Source organism: Phocoena phocoena, chromosome 9 (assembly GCF_963924675.1).
Source record: "Phocoena phocoena chromosome 9, mPhoPho1.1, whole genome shotgun sequence".
NCBI lineage: Eukaryota > Metazoa > Chordata > Mammalia > Artiodactyla > Phocoenidae > Phocoena > Phocoena phocoena.
The window spans coordinates 27,984,061-28,009,554 of NC_089227.1; the positions used below are offsets into that span (position 1 = coordinate 27,984,061).

Here is a 25,494-nt window from a genome sequence, read left to right on the forward strand (position 1 = left end):
ACTTATGCCTAGCGTTACTCCATCTAATTTGTTTGATCTTCCAATATTGTAAGTTATGCATCAACATATGATCCGCAGAGCTATTAGGCTTACTGCTCACCGTGGTCTTTAGTAGGATTAGGCCAAAGGATTTTACGAGAGTCACCTCTGCTTTTATTTACTTATTCATTCATCAAATGTTATGTTGAATGCCTACTATGACTCAGACAGTACTGCATATGCTAGAGATAAATGGTGAGTTAAAACAATTTCTCAACAGTTGGTTTAGTTGAGAGACAGACACTATCAAATTAACTCTCAAATAAATGTAAAATTAGAACTGTGATAAGTGTTGGGAAGCAAGGTTTATGATGCTAAGAAAAATTAAGTATGGGATTCCATGATTCTCTACTGTCCCCTCTCAGAATCTCACGCACAGCAATCATCAGTGCCATTCAACTAAGGAGGATGAATAGGCTTAAAGCAAGTTTAAGGAATTTCTGAAAAATTGAGCCACTAACATGAGTTTCTAAAAATGGATGAAAATATAAAGAGAAACGGGACCCAATTCTAAATATTTGTAGACTGTTTCTAGTATCTAATTCTCCGCTGCTGCTAATCTCTTTTGAAAGCCTTTTCGGATTGAATTCACAATTTTCCCTCTGTCTTTTTCTTTGTTGATATCTTTATAGAGAGGATTCACGTAGCCCACACCTTTAGGTGAAGATAGAAAGCCTGAGCATTTACTTTCATATAACAGATGGATTCTTAACATCAAAACACTTCAAAAGAGCAAAAATGGTGTTTGCTGGAAAACTCCGAGCCTCAGACCAGCAGTGTGTACCTATTAAACTAGTACTTTTCCTGAAGCAGATTTCAGAGCTAATTGTTTCTTCTTCTGAGAAATATGGTACCTGTGTGGTCTCTTCACTTTTCAGCTTTGTTATGGGCTAAGCTTTAAAAAACAAAGAAAAGTCTGTGAATTGTATGTATGTGCATGTGTGAGTGTGTTTGTTTAATTAGACATTTGAAAAATATCCCTTTTAATATCAAAAATTTGTACAGTTGGAGTAAATTAACCTTTGTTCAATGATTTATCAAAGATAACATTTTTGATTTTAAAACTTCAGCTTTGTTAACAAGATTTTCTTCCAAAATCTAATTTATAAATTTGTATTATTACTTTCAAAACATTCACTATTTATTATTTGTTCTTAGGTATTTTTCATTCCCACTCAATTTATATCAAATTTATACCATGTGATTGCATTTCAGGCAAAATATCTGTTAAATGAAACTTCATGAAGTAATGGTATGTACAGTGTATTAGGCAGAATCATGACTTGCCTAAATTTTGCCCATAAGAAAGCTTATTTTGTGAACTATGAAAGGAACTGTTTTCTATTCTTGCAAATTTATCCTAGAAGTTATAAATTATCAGTTTATAGCAAAACATATTAGAATACATTTAGAATACATTTACATAGTGTGCTTAATTTATAAACACATAAAAATAATTAAAAGGTGTTTTTGTTAGCAATAGTAACATGGGAAAAGACTTTACAGACTTCTGAATAATTTCTACAAATGCTGAAAGTAACCGAAGAGATACTAAGCTTTAACAGTTGAAATTCCTTTGGAAGTATAGTCTGCTAAATTCCAATATGACATTTTTCACCTCACTTATATGCTATCAGCTGACCTAAATATTAATTGCAAGAAAAAAATTACTTTCCAATAAGTTTCAGGTAAGGTTTTTTATTTTTATTTTACTTCCAGAGCATGTGTTTGTTTTTTAAACAGTAACCCTTTAAATTCTGTCTCTCTAGGGAACTATTTTCTAATTATTCAGGCTCCCCTGCATCCGCCACAGTCTATATTTCTTCACAGATGGATAAAAAATGTTCTTGCCTTTAGTGCTGTGTAATCTTTTAAGAAGGCCAGAGAGGACAGTATTCTGGGGCATTAAACGGAAGATGTTCTCCCTTCAATCATTTAATATAAGCACATGATGTCTATCACCTTTTGACCCATAGTACTTGATTAGTATTAAAACTGCATCCGATACATATGTTTTATTTTTAATTTTCATTTTGTTTTGCACAACATCATGCTCAACTTAATTTAGTTTACATCAGCAACATTTCTAGATGTGGCTCTCTTTGGCTGCCTTTCAGTCTCATGGGCTATATAAAAAAATACATAAATTATTAAGTTTAGCATCATTGAAAACATGTGCATCCATGTAAAAATGTCATATATTCAGTGGCTACCATCTGTGGCTGTGGTAATATAAGCCCATAAACGTGCATAATCCTGTATATTGATTCAAATAAACAAAACTTGGTTGGATACATAACCCTGATATTGTGGTTTGGGTAGGTACCATTTTATTTTGTCAAACATCAAATGGGAAGAGTAATAGAATACACACATTGTTTCGGTTAGTTGGCACTTTCTTCCTCTAACAAACATGATCAGCTCTTTACAGTAAAATCACTGATTCAGCATTGTAGATTGATAGCAACGGGACATTTTTCACATTCCAACATTGGTCATCATTGGAAAATATGCTTTAGTTGTATACATTTTATAATAAAATATTTGTACTGTTTTGTTAATTGTACCTAGGGTGACTACTCTCGTATCATTTGTTAGGGATGGGAAGAAACAAATGACAAATAAAGAGGAAGATGTTATTTAATTTTAGTCTGGTGAGAATAAGATGATTGTTCCTCTGTTAAATTCTTTCAATTTAACATCTGTTTTTTAATAATCATGATTTAAATAGTTATTTCTGCATATAACCCCAAATACAGCATTCTAAGAACTGGTCAGACAATGCACATATACACATTTTCCTATGATTCTTTTTTTTATATATATTTATTTATTTTGGCTGCACCGGGTCTTAGCTGTGGCACGCGGGCTTCTTAGTTTTGGCATGTGGAGTCTTAGTTGCAGCAGGCTTGCAGGATCTAGTTCCCTGACCAGGGATTGAACCCGGGCCCCCTGCATTATAAGCGTGGAGTCTTACCCACTGGACCACCAGGGAAGTCCCTTCTTATGATTCTTTTTTGGCCTGTTCATATGACAATAATTTTGTAATTTTTTCCATGGAAAGAATTTAAAAAATCAGTCTTTTCTCTATTGAGGTTATTAAAATTTGTATGTTATTGATAATTTAGGAAAGATCCTTTTAGCTTTCTAACTTGTTATAGCCAAGGTCATATAAACATTTCGGATTATTGCAGGAAATTCTACGAAATTTTTTTTCATAAAAAAGCTGTAAGGTTTTAGGACGTTTCAGGTTTTCTTTAACAGTAAATAGTAACTATTCTCAATTGTCCTACACTCATTAACTAGAGCTTGAAATGTACCTGTGCAAATCATAGGCCTTGAAGCATAAGCTTCATTAATTTCATATTACATCTACCTCTGTGAAGATCCCATGAAAGAGATGTTATTGTTATTCACATATTAGAAATAAAGACACTGAAGTTTAGAAGCATCAAGAAATTCCCTGCTACTGTCACAGATCAAGTAATATGGAGCATCTTGGATTCAGGGCCAATTTGTTTAATGTGATATGTATCTTTTTATTCTCCCCCAGTTATCTATACCCTTTAGCCATAGTGCTGTGTCTTCTATTTATTTAGAGGCCTTTAAAACTTAGGCCAAACTAGTATTTATTTTTACTCTGTCTAGATACCACTAGGTGATAGTTGCTTATGACTGTTATCAAGCCAGACTAATATATTCAGTCATTCATTCATCAAATATATTTGATACTTACTATATGTTTACATAGTCCTAGGCTGTGGAAAGATAAAAATGAGTGAGAGAGATATGGTCCTTGTTCTCACAGATCTTATAGCCTAGTGAAAATAATGTTTGGAGATTACAGACAAATAATAAATGATAAATTAAGATATGTGTTCTGGGACACTGAATTCAACAGAGAATTCAGTACACAAGGAAGTCTGATAAGTGGAGAAAAGTTAATATCATAAAGAAGAGTAAGACCGCGCCAGTAAAATAGAGGATGGCTGAATGAGAGTGTTCTGACTCCTAGGAACTAATATGTGAGGACTCTTCTGTTGTGGTGGTACTTTGCCCAGAAATGTCCTTTGCCGAGAGGTGCCTAAGCAAATACCGATTTATTTGCCAAGGACCAGTAAAAATATTATCTTACGAAGTCTTTTATAACACTGCCAAGCAATTAGTTACCTTGATACAGGTGTTTCCTCATTTATACATGGAGGAAATGACTGCCTTTGATGAACTTTTAGCACAATGCTTGCCATAAAGCTGTCATTAATTTTTTTTTTTTTTTTTTTTTTTTTTTTTTTTGCGGTACGCGGGCCTCTCACTGCTGTGGCCTCTCCCGTTGCGGAGCACAGGCTCCGGACGCGCAGGCTCAGCGACCATGGCTCACGGGCCCAGCCGCTCCGCGGCATGTGGGATCCTCCCGGACCGGGGCACGAGCCCGCGTCCCCCACATTGGCAGGCAGACCCTCAACCACTGCGCCACCAGGGAAGCCCTGTCGTTAATTATTATTGTTATCATTTACTACTACTAATCTGTGGTCTCACCATTTTCAGCAATCAGTGGTATCATTCATAGCATTGTATGCTTTAATAATAATCGTTAGTTAGCTAATTATTTTGCCATTTACAGATTTGTCCACGAAAAAAGAAGCCATTCCTGGACATGGCTGAGTGCCCAAATAGTGCCACCTGGGTAGGAGTCCCAAAGAAAGACAAATTTTTCACTTACTGTAAAAGGACATTCAGAGATTCTCCTTTGATTGACTTTCCTGCATGAAAAGTGGAGACTTTGTGAAAAAAAAAAATCCTTTAATTGGATAAAAGAAGAGGTCTATAGATTTGGTCTCTAGACTTTCCTGACTGCACACTTTTTTTTTTAAATTGAAACGTAAGGTATTTAATTTTTATTGGAGTGTAGTTTATTTACAGTGTAGTGTTAGTTTCTGCTGTACAGCAAAGTGAATCAGTTATACATATACATATATCTACTTTTTAAAATTCTTTTCCCATATAGATCATTACAGAGTATTGAGTAGAATTCCCTGTGCTATACAATATGTCCTTATTAGTTATCTATTTTATATACAGTAGTGTGTATATGTCAATCCCAATCTCCCAATTTATCCCTTCTCCCTTTGTCCCCCCTGATAAACACAAGTTTGCTTTCTACATCTGTGACTCTACTTCTGTTTTGTAAATAAGTACATTGTACCATTTTTTTAGATTCTATAAGTGATATCATACGATATTTGCCTTTCCCTACCTTACTTCACTTCACTTAGTATGATAATCCCTAGGTCCATCCATGTTGCTGCAAATGTCATTATTTCATTTCTTTTTATGGCTGAGTAATATTCCATTGTATTTATGTATGTACCACATCTTCTTTATCCGTTCCTCTGTCAACGGACATTTAGGTGGCTTCCATGTCTTGGCTATTGTAAACAGTGCTGCAATGAACATTGGGGTACATGTATCCTTTTGGATTATGGTTTTTCAGATTATATACCCAGGAGTGAGATTTCTGGATTGTAGTTCTATTTTTAGTTTTTTAAGGACCCTCCATATTGTTCTCCATAGGGGTTGTATCAATTTACATTCCCACCAACAGTATAGAAGTGTTAACTTTTCTCCACACCCTCTGCAGCATTTATTGTTTGCAGACTTTTTGATGACGAGACTGCATACTTCTGAGTAAAAACAATCTGAAAATATCCCAACACATATATATTAATAAATGATATACATTTACTACTGTATTAATATACTATGAAGTATGAATAAAACATTCATAAAATAGGAATTAGGAATAGAATAATTATTAAACATTTTAATGTACTTTTTACTTTTTCACTGGAAGCATACCATTAACTCTCTATGATTTGACTCCATATTTCACATAGTCTTGAAAATTTTGGATACTTTTATGATTCCTTGACATATCTGATGAGATCATCATTGATTTTACTTCATGATTTGCAGTTCAAAGGGTTTACACTTGGTGAAGTTATGTCAGCTCTGCTACCTTTTTTGTATTCCATTTGTGTTTGTAGTAGTGCTATAATCTTCAAAATCAGCTTTAAGGAAATAATTTAATGGTCAATTTACTTTAGATATACATAAAAGTTGGAATACTGTATTTCTGTCATGAACAAGTAGGGTTTAAGGACCCTACTTTAAAGAGCAATGTGCTATAATTTTATTTACCATCTGCAGTTAGAGACTATATTATGAGATTTTAAAGATTTTATCCTTCAGGAGACTTTTTTAAAATATGGGAATTCCCAGGTCCTCACTACCATAGATTTGATTCAATAGGTCCTGGGTGGACCCCATGATGTGCATTTTTAAAATACTCATGAAGTGATTCTGAAATACACTTGAAATAGAGAAGTAGAATATATGGATTCTAGAACTGTCTATGCACTTACTTTGGAAATTCTCCTCTATACTTCTTAATTATGATTAATTGTATAACTGTAAGTAGAATAGGGTCCACGTTCACATCTCAAGGGGTATACAGCTTAGAAGGCCACATCCTCTGTAGATCCAGGCTTTCGTGGTGAGGAGCCCTAGGGGAAAGAGGATGTAGTAGTAGCTGCCAGAGGAAAAGAAGGTAGCTTGCTCTATAGAGCCCAGAGAGAAAAAGAAAAGGAGCCCTTTGGGGCATGAAGAGGTTTCTACTACTGAATAGCAGAATGCGTTATGAGGGCTTCTTGGCCAATGACCTCAATGAATTAGAGCTCAGAATGGACACTGGTCATACTTTATTCATGTTTGTATTTCACGTAGTTTATCCATACCTAGTACACGTTAGTTCATGAATACAGGATGAAGGATATTCTTATTTGCTCAGCAATATATTACCAATTCTATAGTTATTCTCTATCATATAATAATTATATGCAAGTTCAGTTAATTTCATAGATCCAATATATCTAGTAAAAGTAATTAGATAATTAGATGAAAATATCTATTTTAAAATAAGATTCCTAATAGAAGTATACAGTGTCATAATACATGCATCCACACATAGGTATGCACTTGCGGGAAAGCTATTCCAGATGGTAGAAGTCTTTCAATGATGTGAGTAGGAAAAAAATATATCCTTATCATTGGAGAGATAGTAATACTGGTGGGGTATTTGCATAATTCTGTAATTAGGCATGCAAAGTATTTCCTATTATACCTAGCGTGTGGTTTAACCGTCTCAAAGGAAATTTGTAAAAGAAAAGTAATTATTGAAAATACGTTGAATTATATATTATTAATACAGAAATAAAAAACACACTTAAAGTCTCCCACAACTGGCTCAGGATTTTTTCATCAATATTATCTCAATTTTGTCAATAGGAAATTTCAAGTCATCAAGGCTTAAATATGTTATCTGCTATGTCATTAGCAAATTATCAGTAACCTCCCTCTCAAATATATTTGTTTCTAAATTTAAAGATAAAAACAGTACTTATAAAAAATTATTTAATGTCATCTTATTCTTTCAGGTGCTATATTCTTTACATTAACAACTAGCAATATACCCTAGATGTTCTGAGTCAGATCTGGACACCATGTGTTGTGGCCATGTACCTAAACAATTCACTCTTTTAGTGACACTTTGGTTTCTTGGCTATATCAACAAGTCAGCTTAGAAACATTTCAATAAAAATTACATGTGGGTGGCAGAGTTTCAGGGTCAATTTTTTTTTCTCTCTGGTCAAAGTTCTATTCATAAATTTACATTCAATTTATCATTATGTTATTTCTGGCCACACGTCTCCCAAAGAGAAACAAACAAAAAAAATGTTTATTGGCACCTAGTCTTTCCTCATTTTGATTCAAGCTTGTTGAATGGCTCAAGTCAGTCATATATTATCGGAAGAAAAAAAAATGGTTTCTGATTCAAAAAACCTGAGATTTTATCTCAGTTCTGCACACTGGTTACTGTGTAACTTGGAGCAACTCATTTAACCTCTCTGGGTTTTAGCTTTCTTGCGTGTGAAATTAAGATAACAATAATACCTGCCTTATCTGCATTTTCTTATACTTAGAAGGAATTAAAAAGATAGTAGAGATATATATGGGCTTTGTAACATTTAAAGGAGACTACAAATTTCAAATTAATGTTTTACTCTTGCCTGATAAAGAGACAGTGCTGTTTGAAAGACAACTATTGAGATGGTGTTGACACAGAATGAAAGGAGCTCTTTCCTTCTTTGATCCAAGTAGAGCGATCACTTAAACTCAGGGTACAATCAGTTGGTTCAGGTCAGAGGGGCCAAGACCCGATTATGGAGAATCATGTTGCACAAACTGTAGGACAAAGATTTCAACAGAAAACTGGGTCAGAGTGGTGAATAAGTCAGAGCAGCAAACTACACTTCTTTTTTTAAATAAAGGTCAGGGTCAGGCAGAAAAGTGATGGGAGACTCCAGAGGGCCTTTGGCCTCAGATCTTTTCAGGAAGACCTACACAATATCATGACCCCAGCAGGGAAATAGTCAAAACTAGCATGGATCTCATTTAACCATCATTTAGAAGAAATGATGAGTCCTTGTCTAAACTGTCCATTAATTAACCAGGCAGCTTCATCTTGGACAAAAGATGCCCATGTTAGGAAGAGAAGAAAATATTAGTAAAAAGCAACTCAATAAAGAATATGAATAAAATGCAAATTAAATGAAAAAGGAGGTAAAATAGAAATGCAGATAACACTCTGTTGCTTGAAGTAGAAACTGCATCATTTTAATAGTTAAGACTCCAACGTACCCTCACATTACAGCTGAGAAGAACAAGCCTTGAGAGGAATAGATCATGTCCATACTGACCAGGATTTGAAAACTTTTATCTGTTGTCAGACCTTGTGTTCTTGAATTCTACATCATACTATCCAAGCTGGTTGTCAAGATGCTCTCATTTGGTGACCACCAATGATAGTTTATGACGTTTGGTGTTCTCAAAATATAAGTAAACATAAAACAGATAGTGCTCACTTCGGCAGCACATATACTAAAATTGGAACGATACAGAGGAGATTAGCATGGCCCCTGTGCAAGGATGACACGCAAATTCGTGAAACGTTCCATAATTTTTTCTCTAATAATTAGTGACAAAAAAAAAAACAGAAAAAACAGATAGCTAAGTGTGTAACAGCTCAATTCCTCATATTATATCACATGAAACGTATACACAACACATACAAATGTCTCATGTAAAATGTCAAATAATGCTATAGGTATCTTCGGAAAAAGCAGGAGGGAAAATCTATATTAAAATAAACTTAGAAATCAGTGTTATGAATAACACAAAAAAAGTAAAGAAATAATAACGCTGACTTAAATGTCAAATTCCCTTTTTACAAAAACCATATTCTATAATTATAAAGTTTCAACCTGGATTTTTTTTTATGCCTCTCAAATTCATCGCATGTAGGTTAATAGCCATCAAGCAAGTCTTTCCTGAAGGCATGAAACAGAGGCAAACAAATATAATCATTGCAGATAATAAAACTGCTAAGGTTGCAGTGAGGTTTGGAAATCCCCAATCAAATTTAGCTGTATATTCTCAAGATGTGTACATTTCTAGTCCAATTATCCTAATGTGTGTTCTCATTTATAGACTACACACCCTTAAAACTAAAAAAACCTGAACGTCTTTATCTCTCAAATTTATTTTGCTACCACTTTCACCCACTGAGAAGCTAAACATTTTCTTGTGTTTATCCTTTCTACAGTGAGTTGACCTTTCATTGAAACTAAGCTCTTTTCTAAGTAGCTAGAGATAAAATAGGAATTTTGTATTTAAATTTCAAGTTATTTTAATGGAGAAAAATTACCTAAGGTGGGTGTTTGGAGATAGGTAGAAATTAACCATTCCAACGCAATGCCTGTATTAATAAATAGTCTCTCCTCGCCCCCCTTTCTCCTTCGCTACACACACACAAACACACACACACACGCACACACACACACACACACACACACAGGCCGACTAATAACTAAAGTTAAATTGACCTGTCATTTCCCTTTTTTTCTTTTCCACTGACTTTTTTTGAAAGATAAATTCAGTTGACTCACTTTTCTGTGTATGGAGCAACTGAGCTGTTGTAAAGACATGGGTAGAATTAATTGATGCTTTCAAGGCTGAATTTGAGAAAATGTTTATTTTCCCACCCTTGACCAGTCATGACATAAGTAGCCCTCCTCTCTGCTTCACGAAAGGGAAGGACTTACCCTGAACTGCATTTTGGTCTCCAGAGGAGCTCCTGCACTGGGAGAACACCATCGGTGAGGAATGTGACCCTAGCCTAGGGGCTGGGAGCTAACTATAAATTTGTACTTCTGCTGCCTCTGCCATGCTGTTCAGGGAAAATTTCCTAATACTACAGTGATAAGTGAGAAAAGGGCTGGTGCAAATGTCATAGTCGCTTAAAAATTATTTATGGGTCAACAGATTTTGGCCTAACTTCTTGATAGCACTTGATAGGGGAAGCTATGCCTTTTACTTCAGAAGGACACTAATGGCCTGGCTTTTCATTTCCATAAAAACCACACAAATTGGACTGTTTAGAAATTACTGAATATTAGAGCGTAAAGGGATAACTTTACCTTTATTTTTACTTTATAGGTGAAGGAACTGAAGTCCAGAAAATTTAAGTAAGTTGTCTAAATACCTGCAGTCATCCAGAGGTAGGGAAAACCCTGGAATCCTGGTAGGTGATTGGTGCCGTGTTCTTTACTCGACAGCACAATTCTTCTTCTCAGAGAAATGCTAGGTCACTTTGTAACTTAGAGTACATGGCTTCACGTTTTAGTGGAAACATGGAGTGGGAATGTTATAGCTGAAAGAATCAATAAGTATACAGTTCATCTAGTGGAATTTCTTCATTTGCAGTTAAGAAAACGGAGGCACAGAAAACTTGCATAAAGCAGCAGCAAAGTTGCCTAAAGTGATGGATGTAGAAGGAGAATATGCACATTTTAACTAATCCCCTATTAGCTATATCATTGTTTAGTAGATTATTTTGTTCACACGTTAGCAAAAATTCAGTCATACCTATGCTCATCCCTTCTCCTCTTTGTTCCAGTGCTCTACCTTTTTCCCTGCCTCAAATCATTATTTGAGTATTATGGAGAACAGTATTTGTTAGTGTAAGGATGATTTCTTAAATAACCCCCAAATTCCCATGTCTTAACACAATTAATTATGGCTCACATATCAGTCAGCTGGATACAGTTGTTCCCAGTCAGTGGGCAATTTCATTCTGTGTGGATATTTGGGGAATCAGTCTTCTTCTCTCTTGTGGCTCCTTCATCCCCGAAAGTCTGGAATCCTGTGCATCCAGCTGGTAGAAAAGAAAGGGAAAGTGGAGATGACACACCTCTTTTAAATGCTTTGGTCCATAATAAGCACACATCAATTCTTTTGTGTTTCATTAGGACAAACTAACATACACCCCCTTCCATGTGCAAGGAAGACGGGACTGAAATTTTCAGTGATAACTCTGCATGTTTAATGGAAGGACACAGATTTCTATAGACAGCTATCCATTTCTAGCGAAATAGTACATAAGTAAAGTGCTTCAATATTCTTGAGTTTTATCTTTGCCTACTAATGAGTCATTCCAAATATCACTTCCTAAAGGACACACAGTAGACTTTGGGCTCATATTCAGGCTTTGGACCTTATAATGTAAATTTTCTAAAGCAGTTCTGCTTGCTATGGTTTTTGTTTCAGTATAACAGGAACATGTATGAAATGAAATTCATTATTTTATGTTAAAACTAATCGATCTCTACCTCTAACTAGCAATTCACATGATGGGCCTGTCATTATACCACAGACAACTGTTATATTTGACTAGTTTCCATACAGACTCAGTCATGTCTTACTAAATACACAAATTCACATTTTCACTAGAGCATAATAAAAAGGACCCCTCCAACTAATAAATGTAGAACATGAGTTTTTATATTTCCTCAACCTGAAGAGCAAATGACCTTTATGCAAGGCATCTGTCTCCTTTATAAACATCATAGAAATGATGAAATTGGGCTGATTTTGTTTATTGCCACTTTCATATGTAATGCTGCACCAGGGGTAGGTTGGTCATCATCAGTAGCAGAAGCAGAAATACCTTCATTTGTGTCTGAATCTGCATAAGTCAAACTACTGTCGGTAATAGAGGAGGGAAGTTGAAAAAGCCTCTTGTAACCTCTGCAGATGGGGGTGGGGTAGGTCGTAAAAGCTTGCAGTAGTTGAACTGTAGCATCACAGATAGTGGAGCAATCGCATCCTAACATTGCTGTAGGGGTAAGGGTAACACTTCACAAGTAGACCTCATGGCTCTGTGCTAGACAGCTGCACAGCATCCTCCCAGAAAATTTTGTGAGTGTAGTCCATGATATGAAGAAGTTTGCAAAACTGACCTTATCATAATCCAAAAGTAGTAATTCAGGAGAATGTTTATTTCCGTAAAAATCCAAAGAGATACAGTATGCTTTAGAGAAAATAACTCTTTAAATCTCGACTGATGTTTATTGACTGTTTTCCAAATTTAGAGCAAAAGAAGAATGTAAACAGTACTAATATTGCCTTCCTCTGTTTAGGCCGCTTAGTACTCTGGATCAACATAAAGAGGATATAGCTTCTTCTCATGAAGTCACACTCCTTGGTTTGTAAGCTACCGCAGCATCCTTAACTCCTCTTAATAATATGTTACTGTTTATAACACAAACACCTACACCAGTTTATAGAAATGAAATGGTACAGTAGCTACCAGTCTTGAAATTCTCTGTGCTTACAAGGAACATTAAAGTAAAAGACTATTTTCCTGTAGTTTGTAATCACCTTCCTACTTAGTAATCATTACATTAATTCTTCAAATTAATCTACTTGATCACACAAAGCAAATTTAGAAATAAATGTAGTCTAATTCACTGTGTTTCATATTGAACTAGCTAGGTAGAATAACATTTTTCTAGCAATCAGAATTTTTTATGCTAGAAATCAGGACATAATTTTATTTCCTTGGTTTTAATACAATGGCTAAAGAGAGATACTGATTTTCTAAATCATCACTGTGTACCTACAGGTCAAGCTAATACACTTCACAGTTTCTGGAGCAGAGAATTTTCATATGTGCTCAGAGACAAAGTTTCTCCCTTCATTAACTGAATTTTCTTATTTTTAAAGGTCAAATTCAAAGATTTGCTTTGTGCAAAGTATAATTTTAATGTTTTCCAAGGCTTAAATCACTCAGGTTATAACTTGAGGTATTCCAGGATGTTTTTTCAGGTGCCTTTTGGATAATTATTAATAAGAAGAGATGGGACATATGTACTCAGCTAGCAAGGATATTAAGGTATTGATATACTATCTTTATTTCAAGGGAAGAAATGAAATTATCTCTTTGAGCCTGGAACAAGATAGAGTTAATAAATATTTGTTGAAGGAATGGAGAAAAAAATGGACAGAAGAATAATTTTGGGGAAAACAATAAAAATAAAACCAGTTTGAAACTCCAGTACATAATGGTATTTTAATCTATAACCACTCAGGCCTTTCTCTATGTGCAAATGCACATAAATATATTAATTTTTTATATAAAAATGAATACTGCTATATACTAGGTTTTCACTCAAAAACATATAAAACAATTATTTCCTAATATCTACTTCAAATTGTTTTAAAAACTATATGATATTCCACTTTATGACTGTAAAATAATTATTCTTCCAATTCTGTATTGTAGGACATCAGGTGGTTTCTATTTTTAAATGCATATATAGCATAGTTATCTTTATTACTATAGCTAAAAATTGTATGTGTTCTGATTTTTTTAGGAAATTTTCCTTAAGGTAAATTCTTGAAATTGATGATTCAGAAGACATCTTGTAGCTCTCAAAGGCTTTTTCAATTTTCTTTTTCAATTATTTCTTAATTGAAGAAGAACATTATGATGTGGCCCTCTGTTATAGTTTTTTTTTTTTTTTTTTTTTTTTGCTTTATGCGGGCCTCTCACTGCTGTGGCCTCTCCCGCTGCGGAGCACAAGCTCCGGACGCACAGGCTCAGCGGCCATGGCTCACGGGCCCAGCCGCTCCGCGGGGCATGTGGGATCTTCCCGGACCGGGGCACGAACCCACGTCCCCTGCATCGGCAGGCGGACTCTCAACCACTGCGCCACCAGGGAAGCCCCTGTTATAGTTTTTTATATGTGGAAATAGCCATGTTCAAGTGACCCAAAAGGAGGAACGACGTCACTAACTAATATATGGAATTAATCCCCCATCAGGTTACTCCATCATTAATACCCACTTTACTAATGGAGACACTATAGTTTCCCACTTTGTTAATTTCTGATTTGTTTGAATATTTAATATTAATTAAAAAAATAAGGGCTTCCCTGGTGGCACAGTGGTTAAGAATCCTCCTGCCTATGCAGGGGACACAGGTTTGAGCCCTGGTTCGGGAAGATCCCACATGCCTCAGAGCAGCTAAGTCTGTGCGCCACAACTACTGAGCCTGTGCTCTAGATCCTGTGAGCCACAACTACTGAAGCCCGCGTGCCTTGAGCCTGTGCTCTGCAACAAGAGAAGCCATAGCAATGAGAAGCACGAGCACCGCAAAGAAGAGTAACCCTTGCTCGCTGCAACTAGAGAAAGCCCGCGCGCAGCAACGAAGACTCAACGCAGCCAAAATTTTAAAAAGTAAATAAATTAAAAAAAAAAAAACAGTAACAAGAAAATGATTTTCTAATTAGCAAATCATAGATTTTCATGCAAATGCCCTAATACTACTTCACTGTAAAGGAAGTTTTATAATATTAAATATTCTATATATAATGATATTAACCACTATATATAATGATATTAAACATCATATATAAAGATATTAAATATCATATATAATGATATTAAATATTATATATAACAATATTAAACAGTATATATATTTTTTGAGTTAGAATTTAAGGGAATTGAGGATTTCCTGGTGTTGAATTATTTAAGGATCCTCTAACTGTCTTTTACCCTGCAATGCTAATAAATATTGACTGGAACAAAGCCAGCAAAACTGGTATTTCCTAAACACCAAGATGCCTATCCTCTATGGCAATATTTTTAAACCCATGCTTCATTTTGATAAATATGAAATCTTACTTCCTTTTTCCCTCACCACAAGATCCTATCCTTATCCACAAATGTTTTGTCCAGCTTCATTTTGAGTAGTTCATATCGTGAAACAATACATTTGTTTCCTATTCCAAATAACAAAATTATATATTGGCTATGCATTTCAAACCACAGAATCTGTAGTGTTTCCTTTTTGAGAATCACTGCTCTTGATTTTCCAGTGGAAAAAGAGCAAGCTGTGTTCTTATGATTTGTGACTCTTCCTCTTTCCTTTTCTCCTTTCCCTTCCCCTTCCTCTTTCTCTTCCTGAATGGTTCATTCCTATAGCCTTTGGGGAAGGGTGGGGCGGGAATGTAGTACAGTGAACAAGGTATGAGCTCACCTGGAGGTGCAGCTTGGTGAGGGATGTTGAGAGCCAAAGCAGAATGAGGCAGTCAACCTGCGAAGGGGTAGGACATGCCCTGTGTAGGGATGGCTTGCTGTGGGGTTTCAGAGCCCAAGTAGGCTGAGATGTTTATACATGGGATGAATTAGTATGGGATATTAAAACCTGAATAAGGTGAAGATAGGATTTATCCTAGTGCAAGAGTTGATAAACAAGGTGTCAACATAGGGGCTGGGTAGCTATGGTAATGAGAGGTTGGTTAGTATGCAGGATGAGTCGAATATGTTAATCAGTTAAGAATAATGAGACTTCAGTTTCCCACTGTCAGAAAAGGAAGTTACAAATACAGAAAGAGAGAAAACTAGAATAAACCCTGCGATGTGATTGTTAGTGGTGAGTGAACTCATGGACCTCAGTAAGTATGGATTTAGAAATGATTTCAAATGTAAATATATAATATGTGTATATATAAATATAGTTATAGATATGGAAATTTATATAAGTGTAAGTATGTCAATATTAATGTAGTCAATATATGGGTACAAGTATTTATCTATATACATAAATTCTCATGGGGAGTGCCTTGGAGAAGTAAGCTGTCCAACATTTTCATATCATTGGAAATTGAAGTCTGATAAGGACTGTTTTAGATTTCTCATTTTCTTGTTTATCTGGGTAATTCTCAGGGCTCCTTTAAAAGCAGTCCAAGCATCGCCCTTTCTGGAAGACTTCTTTGGTATTCTCCAGACTGTCAGCTGTCTATTACCATGCTCCCTGGGCCTACTTCTATCAGAGCATTTCCTGCCCTGCCTACTGCGTCCATGCACTCCTTTGATTCTACACCACTGTGTTCCTCCCTCAGTTACTTGCTCACACAGTGCTAACATAGAACGGACAAGCATTAATGTTTGTTCAACACGTATATGAAGTTGTATAGAAGAAAGAATAGAGTGCATTGCAGGGGAAAGAACACAAGCTTAGATACTCATGAAATCTTGGTTCACATCTTTATGCTAATTTCCCTGAGCTTGAGTTTCCTCATCTGTAAAGTTTCAATAATAATACTTCTCTCATCTTACTCCCAGTATGTGATTTTTATTGGGGGAAATGATGCGGAAGTGTAGGGATATAATGAATAAGTACATGAAATTTACTTCTAAAATGCTGTGTTGTATGAGTAATGAGCTCTATTCTATATGGATGCTGGAATAATAGCTTTCTTATCAAGAGACAGTCAATGAAATAGGGTTCATTTGACTATAGATTCTTCCCTTCTCCCATTTCTTAGTTTTTAATAAACACTTAAAAATTTTTTTTATTTATTTTATTTGTTTTGGCTGCGTTGGGTCTTTGTTGCTACGTGCGGGCTTTCTCTAGTTGCGGTGAGCAGGTGTGGTGTGCGGGCTTCTCACTGCAGTGGCTTCTCGTTGCAGAGCATGGGCTCTAGGCACGCGGGCTTCAGTAGTTGTGGCACGTGGGCTTAGTAGTTGTGGCTCGCGGGCTCTAGAGTGCAGGCTCAGTAGTTGTGGTTCACGGGCTTAGTTGCTTTGCGGCATGTGGGAAATTCCCAGACCAGGGCTCAAACCCGTGTCCTCTGCATTGGCAGGTGGATTCTTAACCACTGCACCACCAGAGAAGCCCTAAACACTTTTTTTTTTTTTTTTTTTTTTTTTTTGTGGTACACGGGCCTCTCACTGTCGTGGCCTCTCCCGTTGCGGAGCACAGGCTCCGGATGCGCAGGCTCAGCGGCCATGGCTCACGGGCCCAGCCGCTCCGCGGCATGTGGGATCTTCCCGGACCGGGGCACGAACCCGTGTCCCCTGCATCGGCAGGCGGACTCTCAACCACTGCGCCACCAGGGAAGCCCACCCTAAACACTTTTGAGTATGAAGATTTTTATAAAAAGACAAATGTCTTCCGAGAAAGAAAATGAAACATATGTAGTGAATTACATGTCCTGAAACATGGATTTGTTTTTCTACAATTTATGTTATCCTTATGTGTGTGTGTGTGTATATATATATATATGTACATATATATATATTATATCTCCTTCTATATATGTATATCATATATGTAGTTTTTACTGAATTTGGCTATTAACAGATCATATCTAGCCATACTGAAAGGTTTTTTGGTTTGTTTGTTTGTTTTTTGTGGTACGTGGGCCTCTCACTGTTGTGGCCTCTCCCGTTGCGGAGCACAGGCTCCGGACGTGCAGGCTCAGTGGCCATGGCTCACGGACCCAGCCGCTCCGCGGCACGTGGGATCCTCCCGGACCGGGGCATGAACCCGTGTCCCCTGCATCGGCAGGCAAACTCTCAACCACTGTGCCACCAGGGAAGCTCCAGACTGAAAGTTTAAAAGTTTTTCTGGATAACCATGAGCAAGTTTGATTTAGGTAATTATACAATCTAATTGACAGAAAAATTGTGACAACAACTTTAATTGTCTTCATCTCCTTGGGCTGCCATAGCAAAATACCACTTACTGGGTGGCTTAAACAACAGAAAGATATTTATTTTCTCACAGTCCTGGAGGCTAGAAGTCTGAGATCAAGGTGTTAGCACTCTTTCTGACTTGTAGACAGCCACCTTCTTGTTATGTCCTTACGTGCCCTTTCCTTGCTGTGTGCATGAGGAGAGAGAGCAAGTGAGCTCTCTGGTGTCTCTTCTTAAAAGGATGCTAATCTGGGCTTCCCTGGTGGCGCAGTGGTTGAGAGTCCGCCTGCCGATGCAGGGGACGCGGGTTCGTGCCCCGGTCCGGGAAGATCTCACATGCCGCGGAGCGGCTGGGTCCGTGAGCCATGGCCGCTGAGCCTGCGCGTCCGGAGCCTGTGCTCCGCAACGGGAGAGGCCACAACAGTGAGAGGCCCGCGTACCGCAAAAAAAAAAAAAAAAAAAAAAAAAAAAAAAAAAAAGGATGCTAATCCTACTGGAACAGGGCCACACCCTTATGACCTCATTTAACCTTAATTACTTCCTTAGCAGCCCATCTCCAAATATAGCCACACTGTTGTTTGGATCTTTGATATAGAAATTTTGGTGGGGGACACAAACATTCAGTCCATAACAACAATATTAATAGGAACTCATTTCTTCTTTAGCTGTGTTTATTTTGTTAACTCTATCAGTTGCATAAATTTGCAGATATTGGATTGAGGAAATCTGATTTGCTGACACCTTTAATGAAATTTATTATTTACAATCAATATTTATTAACAATTTTCTTTCTAAAAAATATCTTATATACTCCAATAAGTTGCAATGATATATATGTTCAAGGCTTTTCATTTCATCATTAAAATAATAAGAAAGCACTAGAAGCAAGTGAAAGGCCCATTTCAATGTGAATAATTATGTATGAATATAGTGGAAAAATACATAGCTGTTTCAAGGAATGTAAGAGATCTGCATTACTGATATGGACATATGGTTAATCTATATTTTTATTGCAGACAATATAGTTGAGGAGAGTTATTTGTATAAAGCAAAGGATTATGTATATATAGTGGCAATACTAAATATATACAAGGAAATGTATGTAAATATAATATATGTCTTAGAAAGAGACTCTAGAATAAAGGAGGAGTTCAGTGGGAGATATTTTGCACTTTAGGCTATACTCTAATTTTTAAATTATGTTTACCATGAGTATACATCATCTTTTGAATAATTTTTCAAAGTATTTTCTATGACTGGTTAGGATCATTTCGTAGAAGGTAGTGGAAGCCAATGGGTCCCACAAAGCTTACTGTATTCAGCAGCTTATTTAGCTCTAACACAGAGACCTTGTGTTAAACACATGTTTAATAACTACAGTTCTTTTCAGGATTTTATGTTGACTTTGTCTGAAAGATATAACTGTGAAGTTATCCTAAGCAATGTGAACCAAAAAATTGTAAAAAAAAAAAAAAAAAAGTGCTATTAAAGACAAAGAGAAACAGCAGCAATTAATCCATTTATGCTGCATCAACATTTATTTTGCAGCCAGGTATACCCTGAAGTTTACTAGAGCATCTGCATATTTTAAGCTTTTGATGCTAGTATGCATTTCTAAACAAGCAAAAGTGGATTTATGGTTTTATCTTGAACACATAATTTCTTAAGATATTAACTATATTGCCTGGAAAGTTTCACTTGCTATACTCTATAAATACAATACAAATACAAACGTATACAAATAAGACTATAAAACTTCCACATTGTCCTAATCTTGATTTAAAAGCAGTAGAAATTTTTCTTGAATTACACTTATGGTTTCTCTTTCACCGATTTATCATTAAATTGTCAAAATCTTTGTCTAGCTCCTCCCAACCAAATTTCCATATTTTTCTACAAGTGCATAATTAATACATTTCTCTACAGTATTAAGTCTGTTTAAAATTTCATGGCTTTCATAGGCTTCATTCATTCTCTCTGCTGTAAATATTCTTTACCAGCTTGGATTTATATGACAGTCTATTAAACATAATTTTTTTAAGAGGTGGGATCAAGAGTTCAGTTTCAAAAAATCCTAAGATATAGGCATTCCATCCTTCTTTTTTTTAGGTTTGACAAATTAAAATAGCAACTTCATATTGCACATCGAATGGTAATAACTTGGAGTTTTTTCAGCTTCAATCCAGAGATAATTCAGTATCCTTATTTTTATAAAACTAGTTCACATTCTTATTAAATGACACACATTTTATACTTGGTGACCTCTTTCTTTACTTAAATATAGAGTTAAACTATAAATGATATCAAATATTTTTTCAGTTTCTGTGGTTGTGGAAGGACTCCAGATAGCATATTTGCAGGTTTTGTGGTAGTTGTGGTAGCAAAAATGATTTTGAACTCCTAGTTTGCTTTGATGAAACAGTTACATGAAGGGAAAGGCAGTTTTCCAGTTTCAACACTGACAACCTAAGATACTGATTTTTTTCCCTGTTCATATCCAAGAAAAGTCCTTGAATCATAAGCCAAAGATTTGCATCAAAGTAATTGCATTGTTTAAAGTGAAGGTTAAATATGGTCTCCTTTGTGGTATAGAAATTCTATAGATGGCAAGGGCAGATGTTTTCAAAGTACATGCCATGTGGCCTTTTATTGAGTTTATATTGTGGAAATTTATGGTACTGTAAAGATTTATCTAGACATCAGTGGATAAATGATGGCAAATGAAAAAACCTTGTGGTTCCTTATAAGGCATGTGCATTAAGCACAGTGACCTTTGTGCTCTTTCAAATTATAATAAAATACAATCATAAAAACAGTAATTGAGATACTTTTCTACAGCTTAGTTTTTTGAAAAATGATATTGAGTTAATTGACTCTTTTTATCCTTTGTATTTCACTTTTTACTGCAAAGCATTTATCTTCTTGGAAAATATTTTAAAATTGTAAACATTCTGTCTAGAAAGTATAGGAATTAGGGCTGAAACTGTTTGAACACAGTAAAAATATCCATATCATTATTGTTTGAAACACTGTCAATTTGTATGACATTTAATTTGAAACATATGTAATATATGTAATGAATATATATAATGTAAAGCCTACAGATAAAAACTTGGTATTCTTTTAGTAGAAAACAAATATATGATGAATTTCATAAATTAGGGCTCTGTTTACCACCTTGCTGTGAAGAAGCTTTTAAAATAAGACCTCATTATTTATAAGTGCAATTTCTCTCAGGTTCTTTGTGCAATAATACAAAAGTCTTTTATTTGCTTGTGATCAACAATATATTTCTCCAAGGCAAATTACATTAGAAACAAATATTAGCATTGGCAATAGATATATGAATCAAATAATTTATAAATTAAGATATTGTTCTTGCCTTCCTTTTCATACTAATCCAGTTGCCACAGAGACATAGGAAAACATGCATTTCTAATATTTGTTATTATAATATATGTAATTGGTCATAGACACAATGTTATACTATACTTTTTATAAATTCTATACAGGAAAGCAACACGGATTTTCACTTAAAATTGTGACTTTTTTCTATGTACCTTTGAGTTTTTCTGATCAAACATTTGTCATGAAAAGTTAGTATGTATCCTGCATATTACAAATTTGTGTCTAATTAATTTCAGTATGTCCAGGGAAAACGAAGAAACACAATTATCCAGATATTTTTCTACACTAAATGTCAATTTTCTGAATGATGACTTTATTTTCATTTTTTAATCATATGATTGTCATCAACTAAGCAGTGCGTGTCTTCAAAAATGGAACAAACCAGAGATATCTATATCCATATCTATATCTATATATACATATACATGTATAGACAGAGAGCAATTGAGAGAGAAGTTGGGGAGTGGGAGAAGAAGGGAGAGAAAGAGAAAAAGAGAGCGCCAGAGACGGACAGACATGTAAGATTTAACAAAAAACTACTGGTATACATCAGTATTTGCTTCCAGTGTAGGATCTGGAAACCTCATCAGATAACTGGTGTTGATGCCTTCCAGGCTGCAGAGTTGAAATTCTGTTCTTTCTTCATGCAATCTTTGGATTCTGTTATTTGCTTTGACCACCCACATGTCTTGGAAAATTGTTTTTCAAAAGGCCCTAGTGATAGTTTATTCTTCTGATCTTTAATTTTACCTCCTCTATTCTCCTTATTAGTTTTTTGGTTTTTTGTTTTTGCCATGTTTGTGATTCCATTGTTTATGAGCGTGGAGATGAGAGAATTATGAGAAGCGTGAAGAGAGAGGAAGTCATATACCTACTTGGCAACTCATTGCTCTAGGTTAAGAGGCAAATGACAACAAACAAAACCTAGTAAGTGCCTTGTGCCCTATTTGTTTACAACACTGTTAATCCTAGAGGACAACTGAGTTGTCCGCTTTATACAAAGCCTTACCTGGCACAGCGCATTGGCCCCAACATACTCTGTAGTGATTCCATAAAGTAAAAACAAAGGAACCCCAGGAATCCCTGGAGGTTTCAATGTTTTTTCATTCAGTTTACTTCCTAAATCAAATAAAATCGCAATTTATCAACTTTTCTCCGAAAACTGCATTTCCTATTTCCATTGTATTTATTTCTTTTTGAATCCAAGCACTATTCACTGTAAGAAAGAGGAGAGTTCAGTTATAAAATTGAGCCCTTCCATGTTTAACAAAAAGAAAATATATGTCACCATAGTTTAGAAATCTTAAAATCACATATAATCGGAAGCCTTCAGAAGATAAACATCTTTTAAAAAATATTGGGTTATGAGATAATCCTTTTGTCTTAGAATGATTTTGCCAACTATTATTTCACTGTCAGAGCACATGAAATACTTAAAAATATATACCTAAAATGCTGCATTATTAAACAAGTGTCTTGGTTCATCACTAATTTTTAAAATGTTCTCCAGTAACTATTTGATTCAGTAAAATCATATAAAAATATTTTCCATATTCAAGAACATTCAGTGGGAGTAGGATTTCTACCCCATTGGACCTTATCCACAGAAAGTTATTTTTAATAAAATAATTATTTTTAATAAAAGCATTATTGCTAAACTCTAAATAGCACATTTATTGTTTGGTAACGTGTCCAACTTTAATGTGAGTATATCTTTAAGTGTCTTTGATAAAAAATCAAAAGAAAGTGAGAAAAATTTTATAGTCCTATTTTATCATGCTAGCATTCCAAATGGAACACTGGAAATGATTAAATATAAAATCTCTTCCAATAACCGATTACATATTTATCATATTTAGAATTTTCCCTTCTCCTTAACCAGCATTTCTAATCTAACCTAATTCTACATCCTTTGCTTCCTTTATTCCTGCTGATCATTCTTTTCCAACTACCCACTTTGCCAGCATACTTCTTACTTTCTACCCCATCCTTTGGAACCTGGTTTTAAACATAAGCAAGCTTCAGTGTACATTTGCTTTTCAAGAAAAATCTCATCTTAACTGTTTTAAGTAAAACCTAGTTATCTTGAATGGCAAAACTCAAGACACCTTCTGTTTCTGTGGTTCATTTATTGACACACAATCAGTATGCTTTGCTTTTCCCACTAGTACTTCCAGATCACTGCACAACAAAACAGCTTTGACTATCCATCTGTATCTCTGCCTGTTAATCAATGGCCTCCTTTTCCTACTCACTGTCTCCAATTCTTCAGTCTGTTTTTTGCCACCATAAGGTTCCTCTGTGTCTCATTCTGCCTTTCTTCACTTAGCTTTTAGAGCCTTTCCAGAATCACATGCCTCTATGATGATCAGCCATTTCAGCAATGACATTGCTTGAACCCTAAGAATCTCTTATTTCCTTCACTTACTTTACCAAAATCAGAACCTTGGGCATCTCTGCACTATATTTTCTGTGTTGCTAATTTGGGGCGGCTCTTTGGATTCAGTACATATGCATGGAGTCAATCCTCCACGGATCCTCAATGTTGACAATCTATTGAATGACCAACAGTGTTTCAGATCACTTTTATCTTCTGTCATTATGTCCTACCCTTACTAAAGCAATCAACATATCATTTTTCTACACTGTAGAAACTGAGGTCATCTAATGTAAGATGCTTTAATATCTCTCTTCTTCTCTCGGTATCCATCTTCTAGTTTTTCTTTGAAGATTAAAGCTCCTATTAATGTGCTGAGTCTCTCTGCTCTTTTAATTTGAATTTGAATTTGGCAGGTCTCCTCTCTTCCTTGGCTGTTTGCTCACCAATGCATGCTTAATTCACCTCTACATCAAAATGCCTTCCCTCAAACCTACTTTCTCATGTAGTCGTTAAACGACTCTCCTTCCTCTCCATGTCAAAGGGCACAAAGGAGTAATCTCTACTTGCCTCTTGAATTTTCTTATCCCAGCTCTGCTTTCCTTTCATGTCCCGTTGCAACAAACTCAACAAGAACAGCTTCCTCCTAATAGTGTGCTTTGGTTTCAGCCCTCGAACACTTTGAGCTCAGTTCCTGTGATATTTTACACCTTTTCTTTCCTCTTTGAGTAGTGCTCCTTCCTTGATATATTGGTAGTTGTTCTTATAAATCTTTTTCTAGTTCTCTCACTGTGCCTTTTCTTCATTTGTGGCTTCATAGGTTTTTCCCCCCTTTCTCTGCCCTAACTGTAGACATTCTCAGAATTCTACTTTTTCTTCTTTTCTCTCCAACTCCTTTATTATGTTGTAATATTTACTCCATTTTCTATATCCATCACTTTTGTGTAGATTTGTTCCAGAAAGATTTCCAGGCCAACGGCCCTCCTAAACTCCAGAAACAAATTTCAAAGGCTGCTAGATTTATCCATCCTGGTATGTTTTGAGCATTCAGAGCTCAATCCCAGCAATTCCAAATTAATCATTAACTTTTATGAAGCGGACACTCCATTTTTGTTTTTAAAAGATACTATAAGCTTCTTACGTCCCCTTGTGCAACTTTCACACTCACCAACTTTGTTCAGGTATTGATATTGAAGTGTAGAGGGAAGAAGGGAAAGATTGTCTGTAATCTTCTTGGATGCGACCTGGTGGGGGAGGCTAGTTTTACCAGTGCAGACGGCTGATATAGAGGAAGAGATAAAACAACAACAAGAATAAAGATAACAATAAAAGCTCTTACTCCTACAAAACAGCAGGCCGGTACTTCAAAAATATCATGGTTGTGAAAAGACAAGAGACATTGCAGAAGTCTTCCAGACTAAAGGAGACTGAAATGACATGCAACTGAAGGCAATGCAAGAGTCTGAACAGGATCCAGATCAGGGGAAAATGCTATAAATGACATTATTGGGACATCTGTGAAAAAAAAAATGAATGAAGAAAGTATATTAGATAATAGTATTTCATCAGTTTCCTTAATTTGAGAATTGTATATTGGTAAATGTTAGAGAATGTTATTCTTAGTTATAACAAGCTGAAGTTTCTAGAGGTAAAAAGGAAAGCTGTCTACAACTTTTCTCTTAATGTTTCAGGAAAAAAGTAAAAGCTTCAGCTGACACTTATCA

At 35.6% G+C, this 25,494-nt stretch overlaps 2 non-coding genes across 2 annotated transcripts; one reads left to right on the forward strand and one right to left on the reverse strand.

Moving 5' to 3' along the window:
* Positions 1 to 2,961: 2,961 nt before the first annotated feature.
* Positions 2,962 to 3,034, reverse strand: TRNAY-AUA (transfer RNA tyrosine (anticodon AUA)). Its single transcript has one exon. It is a non-coding gene; the product is annotated as a tRNA-Tyr (tRNA).
* A 5,978-nt stretch (positions 3,035 to 9,012) lies between these two features.
* LOC136128650 (U6 spliceosomal RNA) lies at positions 9,013 to 9,119 on the forward strand. Its single transcript, XR_010656236.1, has one exon. It is a non-coding gene; the product is annotated as a U6 spliceosomal RNA (small nuclear RNA).
* Positions 9,120 to 25,494: the final 16,375 nt, after the last annotated feature.